This window comes from Panthera leo, chromosome B1 (assembly GCF_018350215.1).
Source record: "Panthera leo isolate Ple1 chromosome B1, P.leo_Ple1_pat1.1, whole genome shotgun sequence".
Classification (NCBI taxonomy): Eukaryota; Metazoa; Chordata; class Mammalia; order Carnivora; family Felidae; genus Panthera; species Panthera leo.
In genome coordinates, this window is record NC_056682.1 from 15,964,763 (window position 1) to 15,986,888 (window position 22,126).

General features: G+C 41.3%; 1 long non-coding RNA gene across 1 annotated transcript; it reads right to left on the bottom strand.

The window, feature by feature from the left end:
- Positions 1-3,075: 3,075 nt before the first annotated feature.
- Positions 3,076-22,121, bottom strand: LOC122216842. Its single transcript, XR_006201152.1, has 3 exons — positions 22,084-22,121; positions 19,974-20,124; positions 3,076-4,097 (listed from the first exon to the last, which is right to left on the bottom strand). It is a non-coding gene; the product is annotated as an uncharacterized LOC122216842 (long non-coding RNA).
- Positions 22,122-22,126: the final 5 nt, after the last annotated feature.

Sequence of the window (22,126 nt, forward strand, 5' to 3'; positions counted from 1 at the left end):
TCAGCCACTTACTAGCCATGCGATCTTGGTCAAGATCTTTAATTTCTCTGAACCTCACTTTCCTCACCTGAATATGCGAATAATAAGGATGAAAATATCTATTTTGCATGGTCACCACGAGGATTAATTATTTTTGGCCCAGGGTGTGAATGTAGCCGCCCAAAGAAAGTACCAGTATTATTACTGTTAATTTCTTGAATGGTCTCTATTTGTCTGATATGTTAAGAAAAAACAAACGGGAAGGTAGAACTAATACCTAATTCTCAGAGAGTATCCACCCTTCCTACCAAAGGACTTTGTTGATGATGACATATGAAATACTGTGTAATATTACTATTACCACCTTACTTCATTTTAGAAAAAGGCTTTGTAAGTGGATACCTCCCCCAAATTCATCAGTTGCCGGTTCGATAACATTTGTAGAATTTGGGGATGGCAGCCAAATAGCCATAAAAATAGTTGGAGTTCACAGCACTTTTTAAAAATGTGTTCTTCTCAGTTTCATGAAAATTAAAACTTCTACTTTTCGAAAGATATCCTTAAGAAATGGAAAAGCAAGCCACAAACACACATGTCTGAAAAAGGACTTATATTTAAAATATGTAAAGAAGCCTTATATGTCAATTAGAAGATAGACAATCCAATTAAAAATAGGCAAAATATGGGGCACCTGGGTAGCTCAGTCGGTTAAGCCTCCAACTCTTGGTTTTGGCTCAAGTCGTGATCTCACGGTTTCATGAGTTCAAACTCCATGCCAGGCTCTGCGCTGGCAGCATGGAGCCTGCTTGGGATTCTCTCTCTTTCCCTCTCTCTCTGCCCCTCCCCCACTCCCACTATCTCTGTCTCTCTCAAAATAAATAATTTTTTTTAATGGGCAAAATCTTTTATCAGATGCAGAAAAGAAGACATATGAATGGCCAATAAACTCATGAAAAGACATTCAACTTCCTAAGTCATCAGGAAAATGCAAATTAAAACCATAATGAGTAACTACTCTCCACAACCATTAAAATGGTTAAAATCAGAAAGACTGACAATACCAAGAGAGGCTGTGAGGCAATTGGATTCTCACACACTGCTGGTAGGGATGCAAGATATCATGACCATTTTGGAAAACAGCTTGGCAGTTTCTTATAAAATAAACTGATGCTTCTCATCCAACCCTACAATTCTACTCCTATATATTTACCCAAAAGACAGGAAAATATATGTCTATACAGAGATCTTTATACACAAAGACCACCAGCTTTGTCCACAACAGCCCCAAACTGGAAACAACCCGAATACTCATCAACAGGTGAATAGGTAGACAAATTGTGGCATATGCAAAGACTGGGATACTAGCCAGTATTAACAAACTACTAACACACGATGGGTAAATCTCCAAAGCCTACTAGTGAAAGAAGACAGACACCAAGTAAAACATACTGTATGATTCACATATATGTATGAAATGCTAAAAATAGGAAATCAGCTGGGGGAGAGGGAATTGACTGCAAGGGAACATGAGGGAACTTTCTAGAGTGATGGAAATGTCCTCTATCTTGATTGTGGTTACACAGATGTACCATTGTCAAAATTCACTGAACTATAATATACTTCAAATGGGTGCCTTTTATTGTATATATGTGTATCTGTACAGTAAAGAATTTAACTTCACCCGAAAAGGGGTCTGGACTTCTCCCTCAGCCTCTGGGATGTAACCTCTAAACCCTTGGAATGTCATGTGTGATAAGAGTGTCTTTGTTTATTTGGGGTCTTGGATTCTGCCAGTAGTCTAATAATGTGATAGAGTGTTGGAGCAGACCACATCAGAAAGCATTTAGGAAGCATTTAGAAAGACCAACAATTTGAACTAGGATAGGGGCTCTGGGTCACACAATAGCAGCCTGAGCAAAGGAGAGTGGAGAATGAAGGAGAATGGAGCCTGGAGAGTAAAATTAGCACGTAGGCAACTAATAATGTGTACAAAATGGAGCCTCAATAAAACCCTGAACCTGAAGGCATAGCTGTACTGCTCTAGCTGTCAATATTCTATGATTCAGACACAGATATAGGAGGAAAATAATACATCCAAGGCTCCGTGGGGGGAGGACAATGGAAGTTCCGTATTTAGTTCTTTTCCTGGATTCTGTTCTGTGAAATTTTTCCTTAGCTTCTTTTATTCTGTACCCTTTCCCATAGTAGAGCATAACTGTGAGTAAACAACTTTCAGTGTGTTCTGTGAGTCTGTTAGCAAATGATCAAGCCTGAGGGTAGTTTTGGGAACTCCCCCGAACGTGCAACTGGTGTCAGAAGTGAGAGTGGTCTTGTGGAGAACTATGTCCGCACTAACTCTGCAGTTTCCTAAACTCCTTGGGAGTTAGCTCTAAACGTTGGCAATGTCATATCTCAGTAAATATATATTTTTTAATGTGGTCTTTTACCCCCATCTATGTATTTTGAGGTTACCTACGTATGTACACAAATGGATATGTTTGTATACGCATACATCTCCAATGAAACACTGCTTTTAATGCTAGGAAAGAAAGAATCTCTTAAAAATTTTGAAAGCCTGTTAATATTTTGTGCTCCAAATTTTAAAGGCATCGATAGCATCTTTATATGAAAGAACAGACCTCAACTCACAGTGGTTATCTAGTAGGAAGTGGGAAGAGATAAGCAAACCAAGGGTTGTCATTTATTATTTTCTATAAATATTATTCAAGTGGTACAATTAATAGTTATTTGGGGGGCTCCTGGGGGCTTGGTCAGTTAAGCATCTGACTCTGGCTCAGGTCATGATCTCATGGTTCATGGGTTCAAGCCCTGCGCTCTGTGCTGACAGCTCGGAGCCTGGAGCCTGCTTCTGATTCTGTGTCTCCCTCTCTCTCTGCCCTTCCCCCTTTCGCACTCTGTCTCTCTCTCACTCTCTCTCTCAAAAATAAATAAACATTTTTTAAAAAGAATCATTTTTGTCTCTTAATATTTTTCAGGATTTTTCAAATTCATGAAAAATAAATGTATACCGGGCAAATTTTAGAAATATATACTAACATATATTAGAAATTCAGAAATATAAAAATGTGACACATAGAACCTTACAGTCACAGGAAATACAAAACACCTCGTTTCGTGTATGCACATACTCTTGTTGCAGAGAAGAAGAAGAATATGGTCAAAGCTTTTAACCCTAAAACACTTACAATAGTATAAAATTCTATAGAGGAAATAAAATGGAAAGTAAGATGTCACAGAAAACAAAGAAGAAATGTAAAGTATCCAACTATAAAAGATGAGCTTGTCTTGAAATTTTTAAAATAGATGATGGTGGCTATCAAATCCCTGTGGTATTTTGCATTCAATTAGATTCATTTAAGAGCGATATAATAATTTTATTTTAAAATTTCACTCTTCCCACTATGCCAGAAATTACATCTCTTCTGTTACGTAAACTTTTGTTGAATAATTTTACACATAAAGTTGAAAGTTTGGGGGGCATGCCTACGTTTTCAGAATTATTTTAGGGTCACATGAGCCAAAGGTTTGAAAGCCACTCACATTAGCTATAGACTACGTTTGGCAATCAGTGGGAAAAATGCAATATTCAATCTAAGCCGAGGGCACTCTGCCACCTGGTGGCTTAGAAATTTTCATGGTCACTAAGCAGAAATAAAAGCCTCTTCTCACATCAGGGATGATGATGAACTCATTCATAATAAATAGAATTAGGGACATGACTTATTTGATTACAAGATGTACGGGTACAGAGGAATAAATAAAGTGGTTCACTCTGAATATTACCATTGGAAATCCAGGAACTTATCATTGGTAGTTTTTTTTTACTGGGTAGGAAAATATCTAAAGTTTCTCACCTAAGATCCACTCGTTTATGTAGTTTTCTTTTGTGAACTTAAGTGAAAGCAACTTTTCGTTGTTATTTTAACATGAAAAAAAAAATTGATCCACGATGTGCAGTGTAGAAGTGAAATCACCAAAGATTCCATCATGCACAGTACTTTACTGAGAAAGCATATATGTAAATCTGTTATCTGCTTTCAATGGCCGATTGAAATTCCTGTTGACTAATGACATGTTCTCTTAACTTGTCCATCTCTCTGTCAAAAATAAGCAAAAAATAAGAAAATGTAGAGTTAGTCATAGTAAATCCGGTAGCTGTATTTCTAACTTCCCGAAAATCATTCGACAAGTCCTCAAACTTACAAGGTGATAGCATTTTAAAATGACCCCATTTCCAGGATGTGTGATTTGAACTTCTATGGGTATTCTTCTACCACATTCTCTAGGATAACTTGGAACAGACAGAAAAGAAAATATAGTCTCAGGATGCAGCTTCACAATCTTCGGAGTTATTGATAACACACAAATCAAACTGCAGATGATTTCAGAGCTCTCAGTCCCTTTCACAGAAGTGCCAGCTGAAGTATATTTCTCTCACATCCCTGTCCAAAACCAGATTCCGTTTACTAGGTACTGTAAACATGGCTGGCTTTGCAACGTCCTTCAGAGGAGAAAGTCACCAATACAGAAACAAAAAAACCAAAGTGGAACATCCACCTTGAGTAAACTCTTACTTGAAAGTAGTCAAGAGTAAGAGAAAACCAATGTGAAACAAATTTGCCAATTTGACTTCAATTCCAATTAAAGTGGAGCCGAACCCTCTCTAGTCATAAAATCTATATTTTTAAAAATGTAACATAAAGAGGCTCAGTCTGTTGAGCAGACCAGGTCTTGATATTGGCTCAGGTCATGATTGGCTCACGATTCGTGAGTTCAAGCCCCGTGTCCAACTCTGCGTTTACTGTGCGGAGCCTGGTTGGGATTCTGCCTCCCTCTCTCTGCTCCTCTCCTCCCTCGAAATAAATAAAAATAAACTTCAGAAATATAACATAAAAATTATCATCATGTCTTAAGTTGAAAAGGGATATGGTATCAAGAACCCAGTGTCAGTCAGCTGACGCTGACAAAAAGGACAGAGACGAGATGTGCTCCACCCTGAGCCTTTGAACGAGCCTGTCTGATGACGTGATGCCCAGAGCAGCTGTGACCCTGAAGTGATGAGACCGAAGGTGACAAGTCAGCTTGCAGATGGCAGGGCACAAGGGTCTGGGGCCCCCGGTGGCATAATGGCGTGACCAAAACAACTCTGGAACCCTTAGCTCCCAGAGAGTTTTTATCTTGCAAGATTACTAAATGTCTTTATTGCTTAAGCCACATTTAGTTGGATGTCACAGGTAGCCAAAATCATTCCAGCTTCTACATTACAGAAGGATGTTCCTGACAACAGAATCATTCAGACCCCCCTCTGTCCCTTGGGTATAATCAGCATCCTGGCCCAGAGGGCCTATATGCGCACTGGGTCCCCTCACAGAGTAAAGAAGATGGCGGCTCTATCAGTGACAGTCGGACCACGTTGTGTTTGTCTTTTACCACGTGACGTCTGGTGGGGGTACAGATAACAGTGGGGTCAGAGGGAGGGGTGGATCCCCTCCATAACTGCCCTGTCTGGGTTCTGGGAGGGTGCACCCTCACGGGGCAGGGTAAACTTCATTACGCGTCGTGGTCAGGTGGGAGGTTTAACCCAAGCCCTAGCTTTCCTGAGCCACGTGTGCTAGGTCTCGTGTGTTGCCAGGCCCCAGAAGTAACCAAGAACCCCGGTGAGGAAGTTTCCCCAGAGGCGGCTGCCATACCATGGGCAAAACGGCTCTGTGGAGAAACACTAGCTGGGCAGGGTTGAATGGGCATGTCAGCCAAATCCTGCAGGGTGACAGCCATCAGACGCTGGGTTGAGCTCACGTCAGCCAGGGACAACCGCCAGGAGCACGGCACCAACAACACGCCCTGACTGTCCACACTCGTCTCTGCACCAGAGACCTGCAGGGCATCCCTGACCAGATGGCTGAAGAACACTGCCCAGAGGCCAGAGGACAGCAGACACACGCTAAGCGGGCGAGAGAATATTGGCTGCAGGTCACAGAAGCTGCACTCCTTCCCTCCCTCTCCTTTGTTGTTGAAAGGAGCAGGTCCGGAGGACAGAATCTCTGGGAGACTGACCCTTTCATCCAAGTCAGCCTGAATACCTCCCTAAAAGACACAACCTACCAGGTAGACTAAGGTTTAAACAAGCCTGGGAGCGCCTGGGTGGCTCAGTCGGTTAAGCTTCTGACTCTTGATTTCAGCTCAGGTCATGATCCCAGGATTGTGGGACTGAGCCTCACGCCGGGCTCTAGCACTGAGCATGCAGCCTGCTTGAGATTTTGTCTCTCTCTCCCTCTGCCTGCCTCCCCCACTCATACTCTCTTTCTCTCTCTAAAATAAAAAAAAATTTTTTTAACAAGACTGGAAACTGTTCATTTTTGCCATCAGCCTGTGAGCAGGGGTGATGGAGAGGAGTTGGGGGCGGGGCTGGAAGGCTGGATTCATTATAGACAAAAAGAGCACACGTTTTAGCAGCACACGTAAGTTGTAATGTGAGTTCAATTTATAACCTTGCTACACACACTATTTCATAAGGAAAGTGATGGCGTTTGGCCTGGGTGTTGGATGAGGGAGGGTCCTGGGGACAGACTGGGAGACTGGGAGTCTGGAGGTAGGTTTGTTTTGTGTGGATACCTTTTATAGTCTGAATATCTTACCATGTGTACAGATTACTTCTTCAATTTATTTATTTATTTATTTATTTATTTTTAACATTTATTTATTTTTGAGACAGAGAGAGACAGAGCATGAACGGGGGAGGGGCAGAGAGAGAGGGAGACACAGAATCGGAAGCAGGCTCCAGGCTCTGGGCCATCAGCCCAGAGCCTGATGTGGGGCTCGAACTCACAGACCGCCAGATCGTGACCTGAGCTGAAGTCGGACGCTCAACCGACTGAGCCACCCAGGCGCCCCACTTCTTCAATTTAAAAAAAGTGGCTGGTTGGGGCACCTGGATGGCTCAGTCGGTGGGGAAGGTGTCTGTTTCTTAACCTTGGCTCAGGTCATGGTTTCACGGGTTCATGAATTTGAGCTCTGCAGCAGGCTATGGATGGACTATTAGTGTGGAGCCTATTTGGGATTCTCTCTCTCCCTTTCTCTCTCTGTCCCTCCTCTGCTCTCTGTCTCTCCCTCTCAGAATAAATAAATAAACTTAAAAAGAAAAGTAGTTAGTAAAAAACCAATGAAAGTAAATGGCATGAAAACTGTAAATAAATAAAAGATAATTTTTTGAAGACACAGTGGGCCAGCCAAGAGACGGCACACCTCGAAAGCCGTATTTAGCAGGTAACACTGAAGAGGAGGGGAGGTTAAGGAGAACACCATACGGCCTCCTCGAGTCACCCAGGCACAGGGAGGGGCTCCCGCTGACCAGGCACAAAGCTGGACAATCGCTACTGGGAGCAGCAAATCTAACTGTGACAGGCTAGTGGCAAAGTGAGGCAGTGCAGCCCAGAGGTTACAGAAATGAGCTGTAGCACCAGGCTGGTTTGAGTCTGGGCTGCATTTACTAGCTGATGACTTTGGGCAGATTCTTTACCCTCTCCTTGCCTCAGTTCCTTTGTATGTCAGTTGAGAACAACTCATTTTTTGTCAGACGACGTTGTCATAAAGATTAAGTGTAAACACTCAGAATTGTTCCTGGTGCACAGTAAATGCACAGCTACTACTGTTATTTCTGGAATTGACCGAGAGGGAAAAAAAGGCACCAAGCCTTTCAAATTCTAAGCTCGGAGAACCACTGTCTCTTGGGGCCAGTCAACAGCACAGGCATCGACACCCTCCTCTTTCCTCAACTCTGGCCCCAGTCAATATGACAGTGGACCCAGATCAGGAAAAGTTTGATGGTCACGAAGAAAGTCAATCCCTGTCACTCATTTCACCTGCCCAGCAGGGAGGGGGCAGTTGCGTGGGAAGGCGGCCAAGAAAACAACACGTCAAGCTGTGGAGGTCCGTAAGCACGGGATGCTGACATCTCATTTCCTGGTTACAAGCTGCTTGACATTGGAACATGTCAGGGAAGGGAGGAGATGACATGGTGAGACAATTTGGGGGAGGAGAGCAGGACACACAACTCCCGGCTCTGAGGAATGGAACACGGGCCCTGGTCATGCCTCCAGACCCCATACCTGGGAACCACAGAAAGTAAGTAAAATTAGGAGCATAATCACCCCGCGTGATAGATGAATATGCTAAATAAGTTGGAAACATTTGTAAATCCAATGTAAACACACCAGGCCAAAAATGCATTCAGTCTTTAAGGAGTTTACAATGCAGACACAATTATAATGGAATATACAGTAGGTTTTATGAGACAGTTATAAGAACACAGAGGAGGGCATCTAAATCAGATGGGAGACTCCAAGAAGGCTTCCTGGAGGAGGTGACCCTTCGACTGAATTTAAAGGATGAATATTAACTAATTAGAAACAAAGCGGGAGCACCTGGGTGGCTCAGTCACTTAAGTGTCTGACTTCGGCTCAGGTCATGATCTCATGGTCTGTGAGTTCGAGCCCTGCATCGGGCTCTGTGCTGACAGCTCTGAGCCTGGAGCCTGTTTCGGATCCTGTGTCTCCCTGTCTCTCTGCCCCTCCCCGGCTCATGCTTTGTCTGCCTCTCTCTCTCTCAAAAATAAAAATAAAATAAAATAAAATAAAATAAAATAAAATAAAATAAAATAAATAAAAAAAGAAACAAAGGGGATGAGGAGAGTATTTCAAGATCAACACACAAGAAGTGGAGGTAAGAAATCATGCAATTCACACACACTGTGGAGCGGCTGAGACGGAGGAGGATGTGTGTGTGTGTGGGTGGGGGGGTGATAGCAGATGAGGCAAGAGAGAAAGGCCATATCCAGAAAATGCAAGACCTGGCATGCAAAACCAGAAGGATTTTACTTTAATCTTACGTCGGGGGAACGACAGGCGGTACACGGGAAAGTGACATGATGACATTTGCAGTTTAGAAGGGTCATCCACATAGCAGTGTGTGCCGGTCCAGGAAGAGGTGGGCAGACTGGAGGCAGGTGGACCAGCTCCGAGGGCCTACTGCAATCTAGGAGAGGGGAAACAGTGTCTGATCAAAGGCAGAGAGGACGGAGAAGGAGGGTGAGATGACCAGGAAGTAGTCTCTACATTTCTTGGTGACCAGTTAAGTGCGAGACGAGGAAGAATGGGAATCTAGGATGCTTTATAGTTTTATCTGATTTGGACAGACGCCGAGAGAGAGACAGGAGACCTGGGAGGTGGAGCAGGCATTGAAAGTAGTAAGTTTGAGGTGAAGCTTATAATACACGTACGCGTCTGACACTCAAGCAAAAGAGGTCTGAGCTAGCCAGGTAGATATGAGAGTCACCAGCACAGAAGTGACATTGAAGCTACGCGTGTGCGTGAACGCGCTTCTAAGAACGTATAAATGAGAATAGCATCTGGGCAGTATTGGCACGTAACGAATGAGAAGCTAGAACCCACCAAGGAACCTATAAAGAAGCAGCCGGAGAGGAGAGCGGAAAACCAAAAGAATGTGACGTCGTACAGTAAAGCCAAGAGTAAATACAGATTTAGGAAGAAGTGGGTGTTCGGTAGAGGTAAATGTTCCAGAGAAGTCATATAAACCAGGGACTGGAGAACATGCCTTTTGTTTGGCATCGTGGAGCGTGGAGGTCCCAGGAGACCTCGGCAAGAGTAACTCCAAGGGGAAGGAGAACCAAAGCCGGTGAATTGTGTCGCGAATGAGAGAGTGGAAAGCAAATGGCACTTCAGAAAGAGTCTGCCAGGGACAGAGAAGGTAGAAAGATGCTGGAAGAGAATCTAAGTTTGCAGGAAAGGTTTTCGCCATGTTCACCCAGGAGTCTGGAAATAAGCAAACACAGCAGGGTGCAATCGCCCAAGTAAATTACGTTGAAGTTGAATTCTGGTTTAAAATTGAGAGGTAGATTGTTATGCTAAGTGAAATAAGTCCTACAAGAGAAAGACAGATACCATATGTTTTCACTCTTATGTGGATCCTGAGAAACTTAACAGAAGACCATGGGGGAGGGGAAGGAAAAAAAAAATTAGGGAGGGAGCCAAACCATAAGAGACTCTTAAAAACTGAGAATAAACTGAGGGTTCATGGGGGGTGGGAGGGAGGGGGGTGGGTGATGGGCATTGAAGAGAGCACCTGTTGGGATGAGCACTGGGTGTTGTATGGAAGCCAGTTTGACAATAAATTTCATATAAATAAATAAATAAATAAATAAATAAAATTGAGAGGTAGAAAGTAAGTGCTGGCCAAGATGCCCCACTCCTTTGAGGTCACCAATCAGAAATATTTGACAACTGGGGCGCCTGGGTGGCTCAGTCGGTTGGGCGTCCGACTTCGGCTTAGGTCCTGGTCTCACTGTTCGTGAGTTCGAGCCTCGCATCGGGTTCTGTGTTGACAGCTCAGAGCCTGGAGCCTCCCTCAGATTCTGTGTCTCCCCCTCTCTCTGCCCCTCCTATGCTCATGCTCTGTCTCTCTATGTCTCTCTATAATAAATATAAATGTTTAAAAAAATTTTTTAACAAAAAAAAAAAAAAAAGAGAACTATTTGACAATTAGTCTTCCAGGAACACCTATTGAAAGAGCCTCGGTCATTCGCTTCCAGACCTATTGCTCAAGCACCGCAGCTTGGTTGGTTGATTTTTCACTGAGTTTGCCTGAGTGGGTTTCCCACTCTCCGTGTTGTGAGAAGATCCACGTCAGCTTTTACCTCTGAAGAGAGAACAGTCCAGCAAACAGGGACCTGATGTGCACCTAATGTAGTATGAAATCAATCTGTTGACCACCAGACGGAGAAATGCAGGACTTCTGATCATCTACGTGTTGGGAAGCAACACAGAGAGAATTTTGCCCAATGGAGAAGAACATTCTAGGTGATTCTGAACCTATGTCTGTTGAGGGATTGTGGAAGATGTCAGGGACCCAGGAGCACTGAGTCCTGTCAATGGCTTGTATTACTTTAAGTACCTAGATCTATAGTACTTTCACAGGACAATATTTAACAAATGTTACAGTATATGTTTCCTTAAGTTAATTTACATAAATGTAAACACATTCCACATTACTACAAATATTCTGCATTTAGCTATAGCTTAGGGGTATTTTTTGGTTCAAAGAATATTATTTGGTCTCTTGGAACCCTACAGAACAAAGTACCATAATGATATAAACTTTTTCCTACCTTTCAGAGAAGTGCAATTCTTTATTTACACATATACTCACTAAGTTTCACATCAGTAAAATAAACTGATAAAATAGTATGAAGCGTTAAGCATTCTACCATTTAACAAAACTTCCTAAAGTTATTTTCACAGTGTTTGAGAGGACTCTAAGGGCAAATCACAGTAAAACATTCGGGAGTCTTTTTCCTCTCAAATCCTAACATCAAATGTGGTGTTTATGTTAGAAAGACTGCCATAGCAGACTGCAACCTTACACTTAGACATAAATGAACTCCTCTCTTCCAGTCATAAACAAAACCGAAAGCTTCAAGCCAAAGATCCCTCCCAAAGCAGGCTTTAGTCATTCTTTCCCAAAAACCTAGGCACGTACATTATATATCACAGGGCCTAGTCTCAGCTGGGGTTTGGAATTTCCTTTCTTGGTTCTACCAATTGGAGTGAAGAAAACTAATCCCTTCAGTGTTGGAACACACTGTCAAGCTATTCTAAATCACTATGGGCTAGAAATCTCCTGAGTTTTCTTCTCATGATTCAAAACCAGTGCAGATATCAAGACCGGGCTAAAAATCATGTTGACAAGTAAATTAGGAAGAAAGAATAAAATGTTAATGGAAAGCGAGCTGAGTGAGAGTCTCTGTGTCCCTCTTATATCAAGCCCACGTATATAGTCCAAGAGCTTGTGATGTCCTCCTTTGGCCCGGTGGTCAGAAATAGGCATCTGAAATTCTAGTATGTGACTCACTAGCTGTTTCACTCTGGGTCCCTCTCTGGGCTTCTGCGTCTCACACACAGAATGAGGGGATTTGCCTGCAGCATTGCTAAGAGGTCTTTGCCTTAACTTTGAAAATCGCTGGGTTTTTTTTCACTAGTTAATATATATCTTAAACATGCCTCTAAGTCACAACAGGGCACCTGGTGGACTCATAATACATGTTCTTTAAACTAATTAACTAGTTTGGATACTAAGAACAAGAGGCTCTTTGGGAATTATATGATAAAGTATAGCTTATGAGATCTTTTTCTTTCAGAGTAGGAGAGAAAGTCACACAGTGGCAAGCAGCTGGACTAAAATATTTCTAAAATATTTCTGGTGACTCCAGCTCTGTTCGATCTGCATGGCTCAAATATCAAAGTCTCTCGGAAACCTAAAGAATTCCTTTTACTCGTAAATGCCCAACAGGATCTGCATGCCCCAAATACAAAATCTGGACCACCTGGGGAATGCATTTTACAGACAAAATTGCAGACGCGTAATCCCAAACAAAGAGAACTGTAGTGGGCCTTCCAAACATAGAAATAACCTGGGCAGCTGTGATTTTCACTTCAAATATACAATGGAATAATAGAAAATAAAATTATACTTAAGCAGCTATGTGCAGAAAATAAAACAGGACACGCTGTAAACGGTGTAAAAGAACTAAACGCCTACCTCTATTACTTATTTTTACATTTGTTGAGCTCAGTTTTGCCATTATGGAACCTTTCACCTTGGACAAGTTAGCTTTCTATTTTTGGATTTCTCCTCTAGGAAAAAGTAAAGTTTGGGGTGTGGAAAAAGGGCCCAGATAAATTTGAGAGTCACCTTTAGCTCCTATAATTCTCCATAATACTGCTTTTCTGGTTACAGAGGTCACAGAGTTCATATCACAAATTTGTTTTAACATGGATGCTAATGAGGACATTATGCTAAAGCAAAAGAAGCCAGGCATGGAAGGACAAATGCAGGATGATTCCTCTCATGTGAAGCATCTAAAATCATTGAAACAGAAAGTAGAAAAGTAATCATCTAGGGGCGGGAGGCGGGGTGGTTAGTGCTTAGTAGATACAGGGTTTCAGTTTTGCAAGATGAAATGTTTTAGTTGCACAGCAATGCAATTACACTTAACACTACTGAATTGTACACTGGAAAATTGTTAACATGGTTAATTCAATGGTATGCATTTTTTTACCACAATAAAAAATAATTTTGTCTTAGTATAAAGAGAAAGAAATTTAAAGCCATCCAAAATTCAACCACTGAAGGAAAAATTTCTATTAACCAGTTGATGCTTGTCCGCCAGATATGTTCACTATTATTTGCTTCAATGTTTATTTATTCGTTTTGAGAGACAGAGAGCAAGAGAGGGGCAGAGAGAGAGTGAATCCCAAGCAGGCTCCACACTGTCAGCACAGAGCCACATGCGGGGATCAGTTTCACGAACTGTGAGTTCATGACCTGAGCCAATTTCAAGAGTCAGACGCTTAACCAACCGAGTCACCCAGGGACCGACCCCTCAACATTATTTTTTTTTAACAGCTAACGAGTGCCTACCCTGTGGTTCTGTCTGCTGGAAACAAAATAATGGGCATGACATAGACCCAGCCTTCACGGGTAAGGAAGTGGCAATTACAGTAAAGGGTAGTAATAAGTTCTACAGTAAGGGGACACACAGAGAGTAATGGAAGCATAGAGAAGGAGCAAGCAAACCAGGGTAGGGATGAGGAAAAGCTTCCCATCTGAGATGTAAAAGATGAGAAGATATCAAGGCAAAAAGAAGGCAACAGCACTCTGGCCAGAAAGCACAGATGGAAGAAGTCTGGTCAAAGCCAAGTACGTTACTACAGATGGGGACAGAGGACCTTCAGAGATGAGGTGCCAAAGAGCAGCAGGGGCAGGATTACAAGGGGCTCTGGACCCCGTGTTCATGAGCCCGAACGTCTTCTTTTTTTCTTTCCTTTTTTAAAATGTTTATTTATTTTTGAGAGAGAGAGAGAGACAGAGTGCGAGTGGGGGAAGGGCAGAGAGAGACAGGGAGATACGATCTGAAGCAGGCTCCAAGCTCTGAGCTGTCAGCACAGAGCCCGATGTGGGGCTGGAACCTACGAACCATGAGATCATGACCTGAGCCGAAGTCGGGCGCTTAACCATCTGAGCCACCCAGTCGCCCCAAGCCCGAACATTTTCTAAATGCTGTTGCTCCGATGGTTGGAGAGCGGTCAGTGTGGCATGGACAAGATTAGATTTGAATTTTGAAAGACCTCTGGGCTTGGCTGCAGAGAATGGATGGTAGGGGTCACGCTCAGTCGAGGGAGGCCGTTTAGGTGGTGGTGAGCCAGCATGATGAGACAGGTAAAGGCACAGCCACCGTCATGCTGCATTTGCAGTTTGGGACTCAAGTTTTTTCACTTAGTATTCCATAATTAGCATTTTCCCATTTCAGTAAAAAAATTGTGGTAATCCTTTCTGATGGCTGCATGGTATTTCATGGAATGGAAATTCTATGATTGATTTAACTACTCGTCTATGTTTGAATGTTGTTTCCAAGTTTTTGTTATTCTTTTTACTTTTTATTAAAAAGATATTTTAAGTTTATTTATTTATTTTGAGAGAGACAGAGACAGCGCAAGTGGGGAGGGGCAGAGAGAGAGGGAGACAGAAAATCCCAAGCAGGCTCTGTGCTGCCAGGGCAGAACCTGACGCAGGGCTTCAACCCGTGAAACTGAGAGATCATGACCTGAGCTGAAACCAAGAGTCAGATGCTTAACTGACTGAGCCATCCAGGCACCCCTAAGTTTTTGTTATTCTAAAACAAGAGGGATGATTATTTTGGTACAAGATCCTTATCTACATTTTAAAAATATTTTCATAAATGTTCAGATTATATAAGGTCTTGCAGCATGGCAGAAGATATGTAAAAGAGATGATTATAATCCAGGCATGGAAGGCAATGTTACCAAAGGGGTGTGTGTGTGTGTGTGTGTGTGTGTGTGTGTGTGTGTGTGTGTACACAGCTTTACTTTGTCCTAAAAGGCCATTCTGGATGCCAGACCTTCCAAAGAAGGTATAATATAACATCCTCCATATTGCACAGGACAGGGGAGACTGTGGGTTTGAGCTCCACAGTACGTTGCTCTATCCAGGCAAAAGGTCAAGTGCTGCAGAAGGCCAAAGCTAAAAATAAAGTGTGGCACTGGGAACACTAAGGAGCTGTTTCAGGGAACATTAAGGGGGAAGTGAATCATCCTAAATTCGCACATGTGTATCCTCCCAAGACACTGTGTAACCTCCACAGCCAGGGAAAGTAGACCAATTCTTACCTGAAACTAATTTTAATAATAATGCTAATAATTTTAGTAACAAGACAGAGTAGTTTCATTCCTGTAGCACTCTGTTCCCAAAGGCCAAATTCTCACGAACCATCTATGGACCAGGCTGGCCCATGTCCATGAACACGGGTCCTGAGAGAGATACAGCACCACGAAGGTGAGGAATCTGAGTCTCCCTGAAAGTTTACCAATGGTTAGCGGACTAGAAGACTATCGTAGCCATGCGGAGGGTCCGTACAAACTGTGCATGGACTTGGAGAGGATTTTGATCCCTTCATCACTGTCCTGGAGGTTCCACAGGAACTCCAGATAACTACTGCCAGTTGCACTGCATATAAGGTTGCGTCTCTTCAGGAAATCATCAAAGGATTCCTCCTTCAGACGCGAGTCAAATTTTTTCAGGACTGAAAAGAAATCTTCTTTTCCAATGTCTGAGAGAAAGAGAGAGACAGAGGGACAGAGCAGAGAGACAAGAGGCAGAGAGGGATCGAACACCACTACTTTACAGAGTTTCCATGTGAATCATAGATTTGGGTTTTTTAATTTTTTCTCCTTACTAAGAGTCATGAGGAAGATGGTGGAGAACAATTTGGGGAATTTATTCAGCATATTTTTTAGAACATCTACTATGTAAGTATAAAATACAATGGGGTTATAAAGTCATAGTGACTGTCTTCTTATGGCTTACAATATAATTGCAGAGCTAAAACTCCACGATAACAATTATTACAAGTATGCAAAGTAACGATTACCTATCAGGTGCTACAACAGCCCCCAAGAGGCGGGGCTCACTCCCTGCTGGGACATCCAGGAAGAAGAAGATAGCAGGGAAATTTTTTTTTTTTTAACGTTTATTTATTTTTGAGACAGAGAGAGGCAGAGCATGAACGGGGGAGGGTCAGAGAGAGGGAGACACAGAATCTGAAACAGGCTCCAGGCTCTGAGCTGTCAGCACAGAGCCCGACGCGGGGCTCGAACTCACGGACCGCGAGATCATGACCTGAGCTGAAGTCGGACGCTTAACTGACTGAGCCACCCAGGCGCCCCAGCAGGGAAATTTTTTAATGAAAGGTTATTTCTTTCTAATTAGAGCCTGTATATTTAAGACTAACAATTTACAATTTTATAAAATTATATCATTCATACAATGATAAAAGGAATATATAAAAAATGCTCCACACTTAGATCACATAACTTTTCTGATTAGATAACTTAATCTATAGGTTCATTCTCAGACTTCATTTAACTCAGCTGATTCATCCCCTTTGGCAGAACTAAAAATCCAAGCAAATTAGGTCGATTTTGTATTTTGCTTACACAGTGTCCCCACCTTGACTAGATATACTGGGATTTCTAAGGATCCAGGAAATGCTTTTCAGAGACTCACAGCAAAAGGGGAAGAAAAGCAGAGAGCTTTGATAAAAATGCAAACTGGATAATAGAGTCAGGGAACTATTTACATGAATAACAACTATGTGCCTAATGAATCTTGAAATTAATAAAAACAACTTTAAAAAGTATTTTGGCAATACAAGGTCAAACCAGGCAAAGTCTACAGAACCTACTGGCCTCTTTGTCTTCAAGTTGGTTTAAAAAATGCAATTCCAATGGTAAGCATTTACTAAATGCTAACTATGGTTTCCCAGTGGCGGTTATAAAGGTTAGTAAGACAAAGGCCCAGACTTCAGGAACTACTGTCTAGTAGGGAAAATGGACATGCCAATACAGGTTAAATAACATAATAACATTTACAAACATTCAATTGATTTTTAAAACCATTAAGATTGATAAATCCAAGTGTTGGCAAGTAAGTATTAGAGGCTGAATTGTGTTCCCCTAAAATTCACATATTGATATTCTAACCCCCAGGATAACTCAGAACGTGACTGTATTTGGAAATAGGACTGTTTAAAAGGTAATTAAGGTAAAATGAGGTCAAAAGAGTGAGCCTTAATCCAATATGACCAGTGTCCTTATAAGAAGAGGAGGGGTGCCTGGGTGGCTCAGGCCACAAAAAAAAAAAATGTTTAGCTTGGTGTTTGGCTCATAGTAAATGCTCAATATATATTAGCTTACTGGGTAAAATACTAACTTAGTAAATAAACATATGTTCAACTATACAGGTAATCAAATGTAAACAAAGTAAAATAAAATTGAGTGGTTATTTTTGGCCGAGCTTTATCTTGAAATGAAAATACTGTATTATGACAGGTGGGCACCTGGGTGGTTCAGTCGGTTAAGCATATGACTTCGGCTCAGGTTATGATCTCATGGTTTGTAAGTTTGAGTCCCACATTGGGTGAATTCGGGCCCCGCTTTGGGTGAACATGAGCCTCACTTCAGGTGAGACCTGCTTCTCTCTCCCTGTCTCTCTCTCCCTGTCTCTCTCTCCCCCTCTCTCTCTCTGCCCCTCACTCACTTGCGCCCTCTATCTCCCTGTCTCAAAAAAAACAAAAAAAAAGAGGGGCACCTGGGTGGCTCAGTCGGTTGAGTGTCTGACTTCGGCTCATGTCATGGTCTTGTGGTTTGTGAGTTCAAGCCCCACATTGGGCTCACTGCTGTCAGTGAAGACCATGCTTCAGATCCTCTGTTCCTCTCTCTCTGCCCCTCCCTGGCTTGCACTATCTCAAAAATAAACATTAAAAAAGAAAGAAAGAAAGAAAATATTATGATAGGCAATGTACTGTGATAGGCAATCTCTAGACCTTGGTACATGCACCCTTGAATAATGCCCTCCCCCTGAGTGTGGCCTGCATCTACTGACTTGCTGTAACAAACAGAATATGGCAACATCATGGGACGTTGCTTCCAAAATGAAGTTATAAAAAGAGCGAGGCTTCCTTCTCAGGCACTCTCTTTCTCTTGCTTACTTGTTCTGAGGCAAGCCAGCTGCTTGCTATGTTGTGAACTGCCCTATAAAGTGGCCCGTGTGCCAAGGAACAAATGTGTCTGGTCATCAGCCAGTGAGCGAACTTAGATGTGGCTCCTCCCCAAGTAGAGCCTTGATTCATCACTCCTAGCCAATAGCTGAACTGCAGTCTCATGAGATCCCTTGAGCCAGAAACACCCAGCCCAGATCCCCGACCAACAGAAACTGTGAGATAATAAATCTTATTGTTTTCAGCTGACAAATTTTGAGGACTACTCTGTTAATGTGCACTAGATAACTAATACACCCAATATAGGCCAGGGTGAAAGCTAATGCTATGCACATAGATAGTGTTAGTAAGAATGTGAATGGGTATAAATTTCTTGAGAGCAATTTTGGCACTATTCCTGAAGATATTTAAATTCTTTTCACCCTAAAAATGAAAATTTGCGCTAAGGAAATACGATCACAAAAACTGAGGTATATTTTGTAAAGTATTCAATGTACTAAATAAAACAGTGAATAACTGGTAACAACCTACATGCCCAACACTGATTGGGAAATTGTGATATAATAAGAAATACAGATTTTAGTCTTTAACTCTGGCTCCTGGCCAGAGCTCCTAAAACTTTTGGCATTTCCTAAGTGATAAAGGTTCTAGGAGAATCTTTTGTTCTAACGTTTGGTCTTTGACTCCAGTTCCTGCCCCAGAGTTCCAAAACCCCTTAAAATTTCCCGGGTGATACTTGCGTCTCCTGTTCTAATGAGGCAAATCTTGGTGGGCTCCTGGACAGCTTCAGGATGGGGGCTGGTCACCAGAAAGACCAAGCTTAAAATGTCCAGGCCCATCTCCCATCCTTGGGCTAGGGCCTGGGGATTGAGTTAATAATCCATCCTGCACATATTACAAAGCTTCCATAAATATTTCTAAAGTATGGGGTTTGGAGAGCCTCTGAGTTGGTAAACATGTGTTGGTGTTGGGAGGGGGGCATGCCCAGAGACAGCATGGAAGCTCTGAATCCCTTCCCCCCTACTCCCATTCCTTGTCTTATGCATTTCTCCCATCTGCCTGTTCCTGAGTTGTATCCTTTTATAATAAACCAGTAATCTAGTAAGTAAACTGTTTTCCTGAGGTCTGTGAGCCATTCTAGAAAGCTACTAAACACAAGGAAGGGTCATGACTTATAGCTGATTGATCAGAAGCACAAGTGACAACTTGGGGTCGGTGTCTGTACTTGGGGATGAGGGCAGTCTTGTGTGACTGAGGTCTTAACCTGTAGGATCTGATGCTAACTCCAAGTAGGAAAATTTAATTAAATGGCAGGACACCCAGTTGGTGGTGTCCACAGAGAACTGGAGAATTGCTTGGTGTGGGAAAAACCCACACACATTTGGTGACCGGATGTGAAGTATTGAGTGGAGAATGTTGAGAATAAAGTCGAAAAAATGGAAATTTTTCCTTTCAGGAATGGGAAATAAGTTATGGTATATCATTTGATAAAATCTTAAGCATACATGAAAATCATGCTAAAGTTCTAGTTAATGATTTGTTGAAATATCCACAATCTAATAATAACTATGTTCACAAAATAAAAATAATTGGGGTAATCCTAATTTTTTATTTATTTAATTTTTAAAAGACTAAATATGTACCATCATGATCATAGCAAAGATCTCGAGTGATTAAGTTATTAGGTGATTTACATTTTCTTGGGTATATTTTTCCATAGGTTCAAATTTTTATATAATGAATATGTACTATTTTTTTAATTTGGAAAATCTTTAAGTGTAAAATAATTAAATATGGAACTAGTACAATTCTCTTAAAATACATTTACCTTGCCTATTTTTTCTGGATCATATTTTTCAAATTCTCTCATGTTCCTGAATCCCTCTCTGAACTTGTCTTTCAGCCACTTTTTTAATCAAGTAAATCTTCTTGTTCTTCCTCTATTTTTGGTATTTTTCTGACATGGCTTCCAGATATCACTGAAAAGGAAAGATGCCAAAGTAAATTTTGACTAAAGTTGCAGGATATAAAATTAATATATAGAAATGCATTTCTATACACTAACTTCAAGTAGCAGAAAGAGTAATTAAGAAAACAATCCCATTTACAATTGCACCCAAAAGAATACATTTCTATACACTAACTTCAAGTAGCAGAAAGAGTAATTAAGAAAACAATCCCATTTACAATTGCACCCAAAAGAATAAAATACCTTGGAATAAACTTAACCAAAGAGATGAAAGACCTGTACTCTTAAAACTATAAGACACTGATGAAAGAAATGAAGATGACACAAACAAATGGAAAGATATACCATGCTCATGGATTGGAAGAATTCATATTGTTAAAATGTCCATACTACACAAAGCAATCTACAGATTCAACGCAATCCCTATCAAAACATCAATAGTATTTTTATATAACTAGAACAAATAATCCTAACATTTGTATGGAACCACAAAAGACTCCAGATAGCCAAGTAATCTTGAGAAAGAACAAAGCTGGTGGTATCAGATTCTAGATTCGAAGATATGCTACAAAGCTACAGTCATCAATAAAAGATTGATACTGGCATAAAAATAGACATATAGATCAATGGGACAGTCAACTAATGTATGGCAAAGGAGGCAATAATAAACAACAGGAAAAAGACAATCTTTTCCATAAATGATGTTGGGAAAACTGTACAGCTATATATGCAAAAGAATGAAACTGGACCACTTTCTTTCACCATACACAAAAATAAACTGAAAATGGATTAAATACCTAACTGTGAGACCTGAAACCATAAAAATCCTAAAAGAAAACATAGGCAGTAATCTCTTGGGCATCACCCTAAGCAACCCATTCATGGATCTGTCTCTGCAGGCGAGGGAAACAAAGGCAAAAATAAACTATTGGGACTACACCAAAATAAAAAGCTTTTGCACAGCTAAGGAAACCATGAACAAAATGAAAAGGCAATGTAGTGAATGGGAGAAGATATATGCAAATATCAGATATATCCAATAAAGGATTAATATTCAATGTATATAAAGAACTTTACAACCCCCCAAAAATAAGTGTAGTAAAAAATAGGTAGAGGACCTGAATAGACCTTTTTTTCAGTGAAGACATACAGATGGCCAACAGACACATGAGAAGATGCTCAACATCACTCATCATCAGGTAACTAAAACTCAAAACCACAGTGAGATATCACCTCATACCAGTCATAATGGCTACTATCAAAAAGACAAACAAACAAACAAGCGTTGGCAAGGGTATGGAGAAAAGGCAACAGTTGTGCACTATTGGTGGGGATGTAAATTGGTGCCACCACTGTAGAAACAGTATAGAGGTCCTCAAAAAATTAAAAATAGAGGGGTGTCTGGGTGGTTCAGTCAGTTAAGCATCAAACTCTAGGTTTTGGGGTTCAGGTCATGATTTCACATTTTGTGAGATTGAGCCCCATGTTAGGCTCTGTGCTAAAAGCACTTAGGATTCTCTCTCTCCCACTCTCTCTCTGCCCCTCCCCAGCTCATGTACACTCATACCTGCACATGCTCTCTATCTCAAAATAAATAAACACAAACAAACAAACAAAAGTTATTTAAAAATTAAAAACAGAAAAACCACATGATCCAGTAATTCCTTTACTGGGTATTTACCCAAGGAAAATGAAAAAATTAATTGAAAAGAGATATATTCACTCCTATGTTTATTGCAGCATTAGGTACAATGGCCAAGATATGGAAGCAACCCAATCGTCCATCAACAGATGAATGGATAAAGAAGAGGTATGTGTATACACACACACACACATATACACCATTTGCGACAACATGGATGGATATATATATATATTATATATATATGTATATTCCATTATATATACGTATATACATGTATATGTATAATGGAATATTACTCAGCCATAAAAAAGAATGAAATCTTACCATTTGCGACAACATGGATGGACCTGGAAGGTATTAACCCAAG